Raw genomic sequence first — 15,448 nt, forward strand, 5'->3', positions numbered from 1 at the left:
ACACGTACTTAATAAACTGCAGATAGTTTTGCAAACATTTGATATCACTCATCATGTTCACATAATATTCTTTAATACATGCAGTGACATGAAACTCATTCGTGATCCTCTCTGCCCACTGATTCAGGACCCTGTCCAGGCACGGGGAGCCCAAACAATCAGTGCTCTATACTGGCGATCCCAGAACGGGGTTTGGACAACCATCCCAGCCTGCGGTGGAATCAGTTCATTTGGCTTGGAACCCTGAAGCCGCTGCCCATGGCTAATATAGGCACAGTGTGCCGTTCAATGACCTCTTTGCCTGTCCAGCAAAAATACCCTATTTTGGCAACCTGGGTTTTCCCCACAGCGGGTGAATTTGGCACCAAATATGATCTCATTTAAGGAGTAGGAAAGAAATGTGCCAGCTCCACTTACTCACTGAGCTGAAACTCTCTTTGAGTTACACTACTTGAAACAGAAACAGTCCGGAGACTCAGGGTGTCAACCAAGATGCTTGTGTAAATAAGCTGTGGTGTCCCCTCCGCCAAAGGCTGTCCTTCTGTAGGTAGGCAGGGAGGAGCATGGGAAGACGAAGGGATCTCTAAGGCAGAAGAAAATAGACTTCACCAGAAAGAAAGAGCACAGAAGAAATGTCCCAGGAACTAGAACACACACCTGCCCGTCCACCCATGGGAATGAAAAGAAAGGTCTTTCCGGTGGAGTTGAGATAAAAATATAATCAGGAGCTTCCCCGGATATGTTATGTTCAATATGGCATCCCTTTTTGGTTGGTGTGTCCATTAAATTGCAGAATTACATGCTTTCTGCAGAGACTTAAAAGTAGTAAAACCCCTCCTCAGAGCAGGGGAGGAAGGGGCCCACGGCCTGGGGGAAGCGAGGATGTCATGGCTGACCTCTCCCCGCTTCCACCGTTCTCTGTGACGGCAGGATGCTCGGACACCAGCCTCTGCAGTTTACCCATCCTCAGAGCTTTCGTTTCCCTAGAAACAGTCTTTCAACCCATTTACAGCAAAAAATCAAGCCCAAATTGCCTCCAGCAATCTCCTGACTATGGTATACACATTTGTCTACAAATGGGACTTAAACATCAACATTACTTTCTCATAGGTAGTAGGGCATGTAGTGAAAATTTACCCTTGAAAGTCCCTAACATTATAACAACAGGGAGCCAAGTACAGACAGACTTTGGGCCCACAGAAAGCCTCCACTGGAATTACCCTCAGAAAAGTTGTCTTGCCCTCCTTAATGTCAGAACAGGACATGAGTCAGCAAAGACCTTAAAATGGAGAAGTCAGATTAATTCACCCTATAAATCAATAAAGCAAATTTAAGACGTTAAGACATAGCAAGAATTGTGAATGTCGATAATGACAGAACTGTATTGGCACAATCCGTTGTAGAAAAGGTCATGATCACTACAGCCCTGATTTGACCCCAACTGTGCATCCCTGTAATTGAAGGGGCACATAAATGCACTTTGTACAGCACTGAATATAAAGTTAAAGATGAGTGATACTTAACGGGTTGGCTGTACATGTGTGCATGTGTACTAATGTGTTCAATTAAAGATTTCCAGGTAAAAATGTACAAGATAAGATATTATATTTCAGATTTAATAAGAAAAATACGATATTCCCTCAGTATTCCAAATCTCCTCTGTGTTATACAAATCTTCCTCCTCTACTTTGCTGAACACCCTTCAGCATTGTCCTATTCATCTTTGACTCTCCTACTCAGTCAGATTCAGAACCATGGATACAGAAGATATTCAATAAAGATTGAATGATTGAGTCACCTTGGCCAATTTCCAGGTAATAAAAAGACACATACTTCTATAGCATATCTTGGATCGAATTGATGGAGCCTCTGCTTTCAGTCTTGTCAACTACCAGAACTCGTTGTCTATTGCCCAGACTTGGGTAGGGCTAGAACTGGAATAGGAGCTCCTCGGAGTCTTGGATTGACCTTTAAAAGCTCAATTTTGCTTCAAAATGACACTTTACACAAAAATGAGAGACCCATAGATGAATTATATGGTATATGAACTATAAATCTCAAAAAAGAATAACAGACGAGAAATAGATCATATGATTGAAATACATCTCATTTCATATTACCTATCTAACATTATCATCTGGCTTTTTGAAGGGAAAAAGAATATTCACTCATTCACTTAAAAACCAACTTTTCGTTGGGGAACCTACCATAGAAAGCCATGTAGACTCTTTACTTACCTGTCATCTGTTCTCTGAGGTGCGGATTATTAACCTATGATCAGTCTAATTTAAGAAGGAGAAAACGAAGTTTCCAAGAGGTAAAGAATCAGGGCCAGTATGTGATGTACAGTCAGTTTTTAAAACCAAGTTTATCTGACTCCAAACAAATACACTTAAAATCTAGGATAATTTTTTTCTTTCATTAGCAAAGCCTCTGAGGAATATGAGATGTGTTGGACATAATAGGGTCAGGATTTTCTTAAAATGCTCACTTAACTTAAACATTTAATGAATTAATAAAAGCATCGATACGTAACACTAGGGAGATGTTTGCATACGATGAAAAACTGATAAAAGTTGGATTTAGTTTATGTTTTAAGCTTAAAAACCTAACAAATTATTATCTTTATGCTCAAAGTAAATGATTATCTAATTTATCAATTAAGGTTCTGTTTATATAGAGTTGCTAGATTTAGCAAATAAAAATATGCCTAGCTAAGTTTGAATTTTAAATAAATAACAAAAATGTTTTAGTATATGCTTATTTTATGCAATATTTCCTGTAATTTATCTGGTAACCTTATTACAACCTTGTTTAGTGATTAAATTTGTTGTTGCATTAAAAACAAGGAGAAAGGGCTAAACCTTTACTACTATGTAAATTAGTGCACAAATTGCAGATACCTGAGAAACTCAAATACATATGCCTCTCTAGCACTTACTACCTAAATGAAATAAGAGATCTATGAAGTTCAAGTGATCACTCATATTATTTGGGTGTCTGACTTAAAAAAAAATTAAAAAGTTCTAGTTTTAGGACACATGAAAAGAGTTACGCAGATTGCAGAGCCCCCATTTTCTAATTTTCTAATCCAGAGCAGAATATTTAAATCAAACATATGTCTGGGTGCAACATTACTTTAGCTAGACCATAGATGCTCTCTTCTAAGAGCAAGAACTGGGGTGGCGTGGGTTTCGCCTCACCATGAAATCTAAGCGCCATGAGAGAGGACACTGAGGCACAGGGACCAGAGCTCAGGGCGTTCAGTCTGCGGACTCACTGATGTTCAGCAAGAAAAACGAACTTGGATATCATCTATTCAACCTCCCCTTTTTACGAATAAGAAATAGCTGGTGCTCTCCTCTTTCTTAATTTAACATTTCTTAAATTTTTTAAATTTAAATTTAAAATTTCTTAATTTTACATTTTATAATCTGCAAAATGGCGTCACCTATTCCACGAGACTGTTGTGGGAAATGACAACAGATGACGGGTTTGAAAGCGCATTATTTTTTTTTTTCAACAAAAAAAGTGATTATTGCTTAACATGTGCCCCAAACTATATTAAGTCTCCAAAAATTTATATCATCTGATAGGTCAGATATATATAAAATTACATTTAAAGTTTTAAAAATATCAGAAAATATTTTCATTTAAATTGAAAACGCATTATTTGACAAAATAATTTTATAAACCAAGGGTACCCCAGAGATGGGCTATATTAATTATGTACTCAGCACTCAAAGGAAGCTTAAGGAGTATCTACCTTATACCTCTTACTCAGAGAGGAAGTTAGTGACTTTCCAGTTAGCGCAAAGAGAAGCCAAGGCGGAGCTAACGCCACACCCTCAATTCCCACCCAGTGCTTCTTCCAATTTCATCATGTTCCCCCTTAGGCACTGGCACAGTGGCTCCCTGCTAAGTGTTAAAGTCAGACAAGATGTGCTAAGTGTAGAATCTAAGGAAAGAAAATGTGGCAAGGAGAAAGGAGAAAAGCACATAAAATAGAAATTAAAATAGTAACGGGATTGGCAGTACAAAAAGCAAATTGCTCCCCAGGTCGTCCAAGATCAGAATAGCAATGGGAATTGTCCTGGTTTCCAATTTGGCACCCTTTGCATCAATCACATTTAGCGGTCCTCGCTTGAACTCATGGTAGGACAGTCAATATCATCATCGCTTGTGCCATCACAAAGTATTTAGTAGGAGCTGTGCAGAGAGTTGGCTTTCCCTTCTCCCATAGAGCATTCTTGTGGCAACATGGAAACGGTGTTATTTTTATATGCAAGAGATCCTTAGCAAGTACTGAATATATGTTTTATATTTAATCAGAGCTAGTTAAGATGCACTTGGTCAAACGATCATTTCAGAATTCCTGGTATGAGAAACCACTTTAACCTTCTTCCCCATGGATGGGGACATAGGAAGGTGGGGAGACCCAATGGGAAAATCCAAACTCCTTCTAAACAGCAACATTGTGCCAAGGTCTGGGCTGGTGCCCTCATTTGCATTACCCCATTCCAACCCCATGGCAGTAACTGCCAACATCTCTAGCAGAGGAAGGAACTGAGACTCACAGAAGTCAAGCTGAGTTTTCAGTGGTTGCAGACTAAGATATGGCAGAGCTAAGTGAGATGAGAACCTAAAGCTTCTCAAACCCAGCATCAAGCAACATGACACTAGATGTTTCTGATGTAAGCAAACTTTGGTCTCAAAAAGCTATGATTGGGCTTTTCTTCCTATCATAGGAAGAATAGAAAACATCTTAATCATGGAAAGGATCTTACAAACCTAATAAGGTACAAGGAAAAGATGGGGATATGGAATATCCGGCTAGGTATGTTTGAAAGGGAGACAGAAGGAGACTTAATCTCCTGAGAAAGGAAGGGGGAAATTGACCAGCCCAAAAATCCAGAGAAGACAAGGAAAGGGTGAAGTAAGACTTTGCATCAGGGTTAAGGAAAGAAAGCTAGTTAGTCATAAGCAAAACCACGGGGACAGTCTAATCAGCCATTAACCTGCTATGTACCTGCTTATCAATGAGTAGCTTTAAAAAACACTATAGGAAAGGGGCACCTGGGTGGCTCAGTGGGTTAAAGCCTCTGCCTTCGGCTCAGGTCATGATCCCAGGGTCCTGAAATCGAGCCCCGCATTGGGCTCTCTGCTTAGCAGGGAGCCTGTTTCCCCCTCTCTCTCTGCCTGCTTCTCTGCCTACTTGTGATCTTTGTCTGTCAAATAAATAAATAAAATCTTAAAAAAAAAAAAACACTATAGGAAAGTCCCTTCCTACGTGACAAATAAAATGTAAGTGTCAATTATTTTTATTTGCATTACTAGAGAAATAAAGAGCTTCCTTTCCATGTAACTTCAAGGCAGTTAATGCTTAGGAAACACATGGAATTGACCTGGATTCACTTTTACTTACAGAGCAGGATAAAATTAAAACCAAAACAATAAGGATGTTAGAAACCAATTCAGCAGCCTTTACTGATCTTTTAACCTTGTTTTAAGAAAAAGAACAAGAATTTCTCGTTGTTTAAGAAAAAGAACATGATAGAGATTCTCGTTGTTAAAACTGGAATACTCTTTCTAAGAATGTAACGATCACTTATCAGAATAAAATTGAATAACGAAGTAAAAGGCTTTAAACTAAGAGCAGGATTTTCAAATATCATTGTATAAGATAACTATAATATGTGGACTCATTTCAGGGAGTGCTGTTTGAAATGAGGACAATCACCATACCTTACACTAGAAGCCGCCAGGAGAATCCCACTTCCTTATTCAACAGGGCTCTTCACCCCACACGGGGTATTACAGCAATAGACTCTTTGTGACCAAACCTTGCAGCCCAGGATGGAAATTACAATGACAAAGCCGGGTGGCGTGAGCATCTCGACCACCGGGGATCTCTCTCGTAACACTGCAGCCAGCGCCTCGCCCACAAACCCGCACGCTGCCAGCCCAAACTGCACATTTTGTAGAAGAACCCATTACTCACAGCGGCAGGGCACGTTACGGAAGATTCTGTATCGTCTATGGAAGGCGGGTCCCTTAGGAAAGTGGTCAGTGATCTCCGCAAACTGCAGTGACTGAGCGACCTGGTTCCAGCCCAGCTCTCAGCGGACTTGGATAACCAATCAAACCGCAGGCCTGCCGATGTCCATGAGCGTCTTCCTGTTCCCCATCCCGTTGGTTACCTAGCTGGATCCTCAGATACCTACCGGTAGCTGGCAGCGTCCGTCTGGGCGCCTTTGTTTTCCTTTTGTCACATCAGCAGGCTCCAGCGTGACTGCCGCCGCAGCAGCCGCACTGAGTCTGGCGGACTGGATGCCTATGCCGCAGTCAGCAGCAACACCTCCCCCACCCCCTCCAGCAGCCTTTTTTTTTTTTTTTTAAAGAGATAGGACCATCATCAACCTTAGGTTTTAATAACGCTGCAGAACGCAGCATGGTTGCTCAAGCTGGGGGTGCAACATGACGGCAAGTGCAGTTTCTATTCTCACCGAATTGCAAAGATGAATTTCGGCATGTAGGCGCGGTAGCAAAAGTCTGGCTCTGTTAAGCACCAGCTGTGTGACCTTGGTCAAGTCACTGGTGGGTCTCATTTAGTTCATGGAAAAGCAATGCTCAGTCACAACTCCTACCATTTACTACAACTAAATGCAAAGACATCAGCCACATGCTCACTGATAAAATACAGCAACACAACTATACAGGTTATAGTTCACCAAGCCCTCTGTGTATTTTATTTGGATTTGGGTATGAAGTTCCAAAGGTTGAAAAGAAAAGCATTTACCCAAAATGTTTTGTAAGTTGTGAAATATTGTACAGCTGTAGAATGTTCTAAGTTTCATTATGGTCAGTTTAGTAATAAAAGTATTGTAACAATAAATTAAATAGAGTTCTGTTTTCTTGCTTCCTACACATGGGGGATGTGAAATACCAAGAGAGACTGGTTTTGTAAATAGCTCTTCCCCTGCTGCCCTTGGTGCACCACATTCCTCATAGCCTCCTGGTAGACCTGCCTACCCCAACAGAAACCTAGAACAGAGGCTTATCTAGATCTGCTTCTAGAACTTGAAGCTCCTTGTTGCTTTAGAGCTGAGCAAAATACCTAACTTAGCTCTGCCAACACCAGACCTAAAAAGGCTAAACCGATTTCTCCTGGGAAGACCCATGTGGGCCCAAAATGTTAGCAACCACTCCAGAAGCCTACACCAGCCTCTCTGCAGCGTGGGCCTCCCAGGGGCTGCCACTTAAGACACCAGATCTAATTTCCTTTATGTCCTAGACTCATGGATTCAGATATATATAGATATCTGAATATACATATATATATACACATATATATATACATATATACATAATATATATACATATTGTATATGTACATATATACATAATGTTTACATATTGTGTGTGTGTGTGTGTACTAGGAAATAGTAGGAAAATGTTTTATTCTGATAAAAATTGCAATGTAACAACAAGGGAGAAGGAGTGTCCTGAGGACCTTGTATCTGATCCTCACCAAAGGGAAGCCACTGGCAGTCTGACCCTTAGTGACGTGTCCCCATGGGGGTGAGTTTTGCCCCTCCTGAGGTGCCTCAATTCTAACAGCACCACTCGGGTAGTCATCAAATGATGGGAACACTGACACTCGACTAGGCACAGGGGACTGTGAGACGATTCTTCAGTTTCTTCTTTACACAACATGATTGTTTACATACTTACAACCGTGAACTATTAGCCCCCCGGGGGGGCAGAAGTTATAAGCTGTAAGTATTTATAATTCCTCATTCTTCCACCTTCCAAGGAAAATGGGTCCCTAATGAGATCATTTTGTTTTGTTCAGTGTAGCTGTGCTGGGATGCAGGCAGCAGAAACTGAACAATAATGACAGTATAGTTTTATGCTAATTAGAAATACAATGTGTGCTTATTTTAGAAAATATGAGAAATAGAATCTGTCATCCTACCATCTGAAATAGCTGTTTTATATCTTTTGATAGTTGCTATTTGCATATGTACATAAGATTGCTATATCATATTGAAGTTTTATATCTGGTTTTCCCACTTAACATTATATTGAGAACAGTTTCCTCCTTCATCCTTTGAAGACCTACTTTTTTATTTTTTTTATTAACATATAATGTATTATTAGCCCCAGGGGTACAGGTCTGTGAATCACCAGGTTTACACACTTCACAGCACTCACCAAAGCACATACCCTCCCCCAATGTCCATAATCCCACCTCCTTCTCCCAAACCCCCTCCCCCCAGCAACCCTCAGTTTGTTTTGTGAGATTAAGAGTCTCTTATGGTTTGTCTCCCTCCTGATCCCATCTTGTTTCATTGATTCTTCTCCTACCCCCCAAACCCCCCGACGTTGCATCTCCACTTCCTCATATCAGGGAGATCATATGATAGTTGTCTTTCTTCAACTGACTTATTTCGCTAAGCATGATACGCTCTAGTTCCATCCATGTTGTCGCAAATGGCGAGATTTCATTTCTTTTGATGGCTGCATAGTATTCCATTGTGTATATATACCACATCTTCTTGATCCATTCATCTGTTGATGGACATCTAGGTTTTTTCCGTAGTTTGTCTACTGTGGACATTGCTGCTATAAACATTCGGGTGCACGTGCCCCTTTGGATCACTACATTTGTATCTTTAGGGTAAATACCCAGTAGTGCAGTTGCTGGGTCATAGGGCAGTTCTATTTTCAACATTTTGAGGAACCTCCATGCTGTTTTCCAGAGAGGTTGCACCAGCTTGCATTCCCACCAAAAATGTAGGAGGGTTCCCCTTTCTCCGCATCCTCATCAGCATCTGTCATTTCCTGACTTGTTAATTTTAGCCATTCTGACTGGTGTGATGTGATATCTCATTGTGGTTTTGATTTGTGTTTCCCTGACGCCGAGTGATGTGGAGCACTTTTTCTTGTGTCTGTTGGCCATCTGGTTGTTGAAGACCTACTTTTTAATGCCTTCATGAAAACCCTTCATACAGTTACACTGTAGTGGAGTCAACAAACTCCTTACTGGTCCTTTAGATTGATTGATATCTATTATTTTCAGAGAGGTTACATCACTTTTCCCACCTACTCACACTGCATAAAAGTGCCCAGTGACATACTGCTTCTGTAGAAATGGCCAAATGGTACACAGGTTAACATGTCAGTTCCTTCCTGAGCAGGGCACATGGCCTGCCTTTGCGCTGATGCAAGGACTGCACGTGGCATGTGGTTCCCTGTGAAGCACAGCCCTGGGCCTAGCCACTGTCCAGACACACTAGCACACTCGAGAAGCTGGGTGGGACACTTCAATCTGTGGTACTATTGTTGTCAAGAGATTTAGACCTTGTCCTAAAAATGGTCAGGAGCCAAAGATTTCTAGATAATCCGTGAATCACAAATCTTCCATGTTTTAGTCAAAGACTGACTGTTGAGGTACACAGTTTAGAGATCAGCGCGTCATTCCTCACCTTAAGCTGACCCTGGCAAATGGTGTGAGAGAGTATCATCCAGTACCTCACTTGCCCAGAACTATGAAGATTTAGCCACTTTTCTAGAGATTTTAAAGAGCTGGCACCATCAACTCTCTGGCTCCTTTCCCGGATGACTCCCAGCCATGGCTCTTGCCATGGCCCACACTTGCTCTCCAGCCACATCATGTAGCCTGGAGTCCATGTGGACTTTTCCATAAAGCTGTATGAGTGTCAGGTGTTTATCAACTCAGAAATGGCCATTGTTCACCCAGGACAACGTCAGCTCAATCTCAGCATGTACTCATAATTCTAGAGTCTTAGCCTTAATATCTTCATCACAGTTTCTGTTAACTCACCTGTGGATAATGCCAGAACTCTCTCAATCACAATAACTGCTTTCAGCCATTTCATTCAGCAGCCACGGATCCGATCCCTATAAACCAGTAAATATCTAGGTAGAAGTGTTTTTGACCTTCAGTTTCTTCTTCTGTGAAATGGCGATATTACCTCCCAATACGGGAATTCACATTCTTGGCATATAATAGATACCCAAATTATAGAAGCTACTAATTTTTTATAATATTCTTTCTGTTTTAAGTCACTTTCCCCATTTGAGAAGTATAATTTTGAAGGTGAGAGCCAGACACTTGCCCTTTAATGCTACCTATATAACCTCAACTCAAGACTTTCAGAAAACCCCCAGCTACATTTCATTTTTTTTTTAAGATTTTATTTATTTATTTGACAGAGAAAGATCACAAGTAGGCAGAGAGGCAGGCAGAGAGAGGGAGAAGGAAGCAGACTCCCTGCCAAGGAGAGAGCCTGGTGCCAGACTCGATCCCAGGACCCTGAGATCAGGACCTGAGCCGAAGGCAGCGGTTTAACCCAGGCACCCACCTAGCTACATTTCTAAGTCACAGCAGCAGTATGATCCCATGACATGGCCTAAGAAGAACATGTAAACTCTGAGCTATGAAAACATGGAAGGCATCAGGGAACCACTAATGGAACTAAGACCTCATAAGCATTATGGTTCCTCAGTACAACCAAATAGGCAAGTAAAGGCATCTGCCATATTGCAGAATTTTTTTAAATCCCCCACAGCGTCAAGCCCAGTGTGGGCATATAGCACTTGTGTGACCAATGCTACCTAACCGAAAACTAAAGGCTGAGCCCCACTTCTTCTTTGGGCCAAGAAGTTTTCACATCCCACTGTCATATTTAAGGGACCAGAATATGCCATCCTAAAATATGCTATTTTGGCTTAAGGATTATTTTGCGTTGAGAACAGCTGAGAAATGGAAGGAAAAAAGCTCTTTATCCTCCTTTTAATCATCAGAGAGGAACATAGATATGCTAGATCTTGCTAAAACCACCCTTACCTGCCATTAGTGTTCCCCTAGAGTTCCCACAGTTCGCCACCCCTGAAAACCTAAATCCCTTCTCCTTTGTCTTGTCCCATCTCTACAAACATATTGTTCTTTGTGAAGACCCTATACGGAGCCCCAAGTTCTAACCACCCCTTTGATTACTACTCATCGTTCAATTTCTCTGGTGTTAATGCACGTTGCACACATTATTAAAATGTGTGTGCTTTTCTCTTGTTAATCTGTCTTTTGTCGGTTCAATTTCCAGAGTCCTTTCTGCAGAACATAGAAGGATAGAAGGAAAGGGTTTCCTTTTCCCTTGCCTACAGTTATAGATTTGCCACTGGTTCCCTGAACTATTTTCTAAGAGGTCAGTCCCTAGAGCTTAGCTCTGACAACATTCTCTGCAGTTTTACAGTCCTGTGATGTTCCAGAAAAAACAGGCTTGCTAGGGCACAGTCACACAGACATGTAAACTAACGTCATGCTACATAGCTTGCTTGCAAGTAACTTTTTGTACAAAGGTGAGGTGGTGTTCCTCTGTCTTTGCTTCACATGTAACGATATTACAATGAAGCATTGCAGACTTGGTGCATCTTAATTACAAGGTACCCAATTCCGCCACAGGATGCAGTGTAGGCAAAACAACAATCAATTTTTAAGGTAATGCTTAAAGTCATCCTGGTCACCAAAGAAAAAATGTTGCACATCAATTTACAGGATCATCAACTCACCATAAAAGGAATACTGTCATCAATAACCCAAACCTCACTGAGACCACAAAACAGAGTCTAAACAAGTAGGAGTTGCCTCAGATGAGCCTTCCTGCTCCCACATTTGAAAAAGAGACACCTGGGTGGCTCAGTCCGTTAAGAATCTGCCCTTGGCTCAGATCATAATCCCAGGGTTTTGGGATGAATCCTGCATGGGGCTCTCTGCTCAGCAGGGCGCCTGCTTCTCCCTCTGCCCACCACTCCCCCTACTTGTGCTCTCTTTCTTTCTCTCTTTCTGACAAATAAATAAAATTTTTAAAACAAAAACAAAAACCTTGGGAGTACCCGGGTGGCCCAATCAGTTAAGTATCTGCCTTCGGCTCAGGTCATGATCTGAGGGTCCTGGAATAGAGCCCTGCATCCATCAGGCTCCCTGCTGAGCGGGGTGGCTGCTTCTCCCTCTCCCTCTGCCCCTCCCCCATTCATGCTCGCTATCTCTATCTCTGTCTCTGTCTCTCTGAAATAAATAAATGAAATCTTAAGAGAAAAAAAAAAAAGAAAAAAGGAAGCCTTGAAAACCAACTCGCAAAGACAAAACAAAACCATTGTTGGTATTTTAGTGGGTATAAATTATTCCACATTATTTCCTAGTCTTATGTGTGCATCAACAACAATTTATTAATTTATCATGTGGTTTCTATATACAAAGCCTTTTCCACCTGCTATACTAAGTAAGTGGCAGAAAACCAAACAGGCAGGGGCCCTTGCATAAGGACCTTTCACTGCAGTGGAGAGAGACAAAATGGACACAAACAAACATGTATATGCCAAGCGGTAAAATAAATGTTACCAAGGAAATTAAGTACTGGAGAAAAGTAGTAATAGTGTTGGAGAGGTGCCACTTTATTTTTTTAAGCGTTTATTTATTTACTTGAGAGAAAGCAAGAGTGTGCACAAGTTTGGGGGCAGAAGACGAGGGAGAAGCAGACTACAAGGAGCTCACTGAGGAGCTCGTTCCCAGGACCGCAGGACCACAACCCAAGCTGAAGGCAGGTGTTTATCCAACTGAGCACCCAGGCACCCTGGAGAGGGGCTACTTTAAAAGTTATCTACCAGACACGCATTATATAACCCTAACCAGAGTTAGGAAATACAGAATTTTCAGGTTCAGAACCAGAACTACAATTCGTAATTTTTTTTTTAAGATTTTATTTGTTTATTTGACAGACAGAGATCACAGTAGACAGAGAGGCAGGCGGAAGAGAGAGGGAAGCAGGCTCCCTGCTCAGCAGAGAGCCTGATGCGGGACTCGATCCCAGGACCCGGAGATCATGACCTGAGCCGAAGGCAGCGGCTTAACCCACTGAGCCACCCAGGCGCCCCTACAATTCTTAATTTAATAAGATTAAAATCAATAATAACTAAAGAAAAAATCAGAAAAAAGACAGCCACTCAACATTTTCATATATTTTTCTTTTTTTCTTTAATACTCACAGTTAATTTTTAATTGCACAAGTCACATATAATTGCATTCTTCTTGAACATGATCTTAATACTGCCCCTAAGATGAATTTTCCATTATAGCCAGCCCATCCTCCATTTCTTGTCTCAGAATCACTGTTATCATATGTCTCCTTCCAGAGTAAATCTTTCAATAATGCATACTCATACAGACATATTATATTGAATCTTCAAAAGAACATAAATTATACTTTCCTTCCTGCAACCTGCTTTCTGTACCTAACCATCTATCAGTAAATATTCTTATGTTTCCATGCCAGTACCTGATTCTTTCTAACTAACAAATGCTATTCCATAGTTAGGACACATCACAGTGTATATAACTCTTCCATTTTGATAGATATTAAAATGACTTCCAATTTACATTATTAAAAAATAAAGTTGTACTTGCGTCTTTATGTCCATGGGATTCAGGCAGGTGAGATGGAGTGGAATTGCTGCATCATAGAATTTAAATTTTATTTATTTATTTACTTGGTCAGTTATTTTAAAAAGAGAGAAGAAGAGTACAATGGGGAGGAGGAAGAGGGGGCCAGGGGGAGAGAGAGAATTTTAAGCAGGCTCCACTCTCAACATGGAGCCCAACTCAGGACTTGATCTCATGACCCTGAGTTCATGACCTGAGCCAAAATCAAGAGTCATTGCTTAACCCACTGAGTCACCCAGGCACCCCTAAATTTTAATATATACTGTCTAATGGTTCTAGCATTAAAGTGCTTATATCAGGGGCACCTGAGTGACTCAGTTAGCTAAGCATCTGCCTTTAGCTCAGGTTATGATCTCAGGGTCCTGGGATCAAACCCCTGCGCTCCCTGCTCAGCAGGAAGTCTGCTTCTCCCTCTTCCTCTCTGGCCCTCCCCTGCTCATGTGCACACACTCTCTCCCTCTCTTGCTCAAACAAAATCTTTAAGTAAAAAATGAAAGTGCTTGTATTTGTTTGAACCTCCACCAGAGGTGTACCCTTTGCAAAATTAGAACCACAATATACTTATCATTTAAGACCGTATTTTCTCCCACGTATCAAAACACCTTGAACATTTTTCTATACATTCAAGTGCCTTTTTAAAATACAATTTTTAGTGGAGGTGTATTATTCTATCTCATTAAAGTATCTGCATTAAACTATTTTTTTAATCAATGTCCCTACCATTGGATATTTCAGATATGTCCAATTGCAGTTATAATCTTTGTATACATTTGGGATGATTTCTTTATGTCACATTCTTTGAAGTTAATACTGGGCCAAAGGGGATGACAGGTTTTAAGCATCTTGGGCAAGAGTTGCCAAATTACCCTCTGGAAGACTTCACCAGTTGCCATTCCCACCAGCAGGTGGTTAGAGTAACCACAGGTAGGTTTGGTGAACATCCCAGGTGTCTGTCAGGATTTACACGGTACTGGAAGTCACAAAGGACTTTATGAAGGTTCTGAGATCGGCCTGGAGCTGAAGACCACCGCTGTCTGCTCCCAAGTGCAGCGCACACAGGATGGCTTTGTCACTCTAGATGACGCTCTCCTGAGGACCCATTAGGACTTACACAGCATCCAGGATGCCATCCAGGCCACAGCTCCCCAGGTGGCCATAGAGCAGAGACGAGCTTGAGGCCAGGGCTGGGTGCCCAGCAGCTTCCTGGTCCAGACAGGCCCTAGGACTTCAGGGGGCCGAGCTCTGCCTTGGGGCTGGAGAGCTGTGCTGGGCACCTAGCCCTGGCCTGGTGAAAGGCCAGGTGGCTGGCGGGACAGTGGATGGATAAGATAAGAATTGTTCATGAACCGAACTGATAACTGTACAGAATGCAGGAGTAATGGAAGCTTTTCTACGTGTGACAGAAAACTGTGAAACTGTAAGAAAGAAGATTAACAGACTTGACCCCTGGAAAAGGAAAGACTTCTATATGGAGAAACAGATGATAAACAAATGATAAGACAGATCAAAATACTTGCACTGAACTGAACTGCCCACAATGGACGTATGGACGGGCCCCACACCACAATATGGGGCAATGTGGCGGAATGGGTAAGTGAATGTGCCATCTGTGGTCAAATCCTGGCTTCCCACTGGCCACTGTAGGCCCTAGAATCACAACTTGACGTCTTCATGCCTCAGCTTCTTCGAATGTAAAATAGGAATGTTAATAACATCCTGGTGGGTGTTTGTGTGCAGTAAATGAGCCTATGTATACAAAGCCTTTAGCACAACACCTGATTCCGCTGGCTCATAAATATTAGCAAGAAATTATCATAGCTTTGCTGCTTTCCATGGTGTCCAATGCCAGCAATACAGAGTCCAATATTCATTTGCTCAACATGCTTATTGAGTAATTCCTATGAACCAACAGGGTTAAATAAGTAT

At 41.6% G+C, this 15,448-nt stretch overlaps 1 protein-coding gene across 3 annotated transcripts in view; it reads right to left on the reverse strand.

The window, feature by feature from the left end:
- The window catches only part of SACS (sacsin molecular chaperone), a 94,031-nt gene extending 87,704 nt beyond the window's left edge, over positions 1-6,327 (reverse strand). The window contains exon 1 of one of the 3 annotated variants that reach the window (XM_004774344.3): positions 6,225-6,327. The gene's annotated coding sequence lies outside the window, so the exon portion shown is untranslated. Of the gene's footprint in view, positions 1-6,001 lie in introns of all 3 variants that reach the window. The other 2 variants (XM_004774343.3, XM_004774346.3) reach the window with 2 other exon arrangements.
- Positions 6,328-15,448: the final 9,121 nt, after the last annotated feature.

Source organism: Mustela putorius, unplaced genomic scaffold (genome assembly GCF_011764305.1).
Source record: "Mustela putorius furo isolate JIRA1106 unplaced genomic scaffold, ASM1176430v1.1 tig00004035_pilon_pilon_pilon, whole genome shotgun sequence".
Taxonomy (NCBI): Eukaryota; Metazoa; Chordata; class Mammalia; order Carnivora; family Mustelidae; genus Mustela; species Mustela putorius.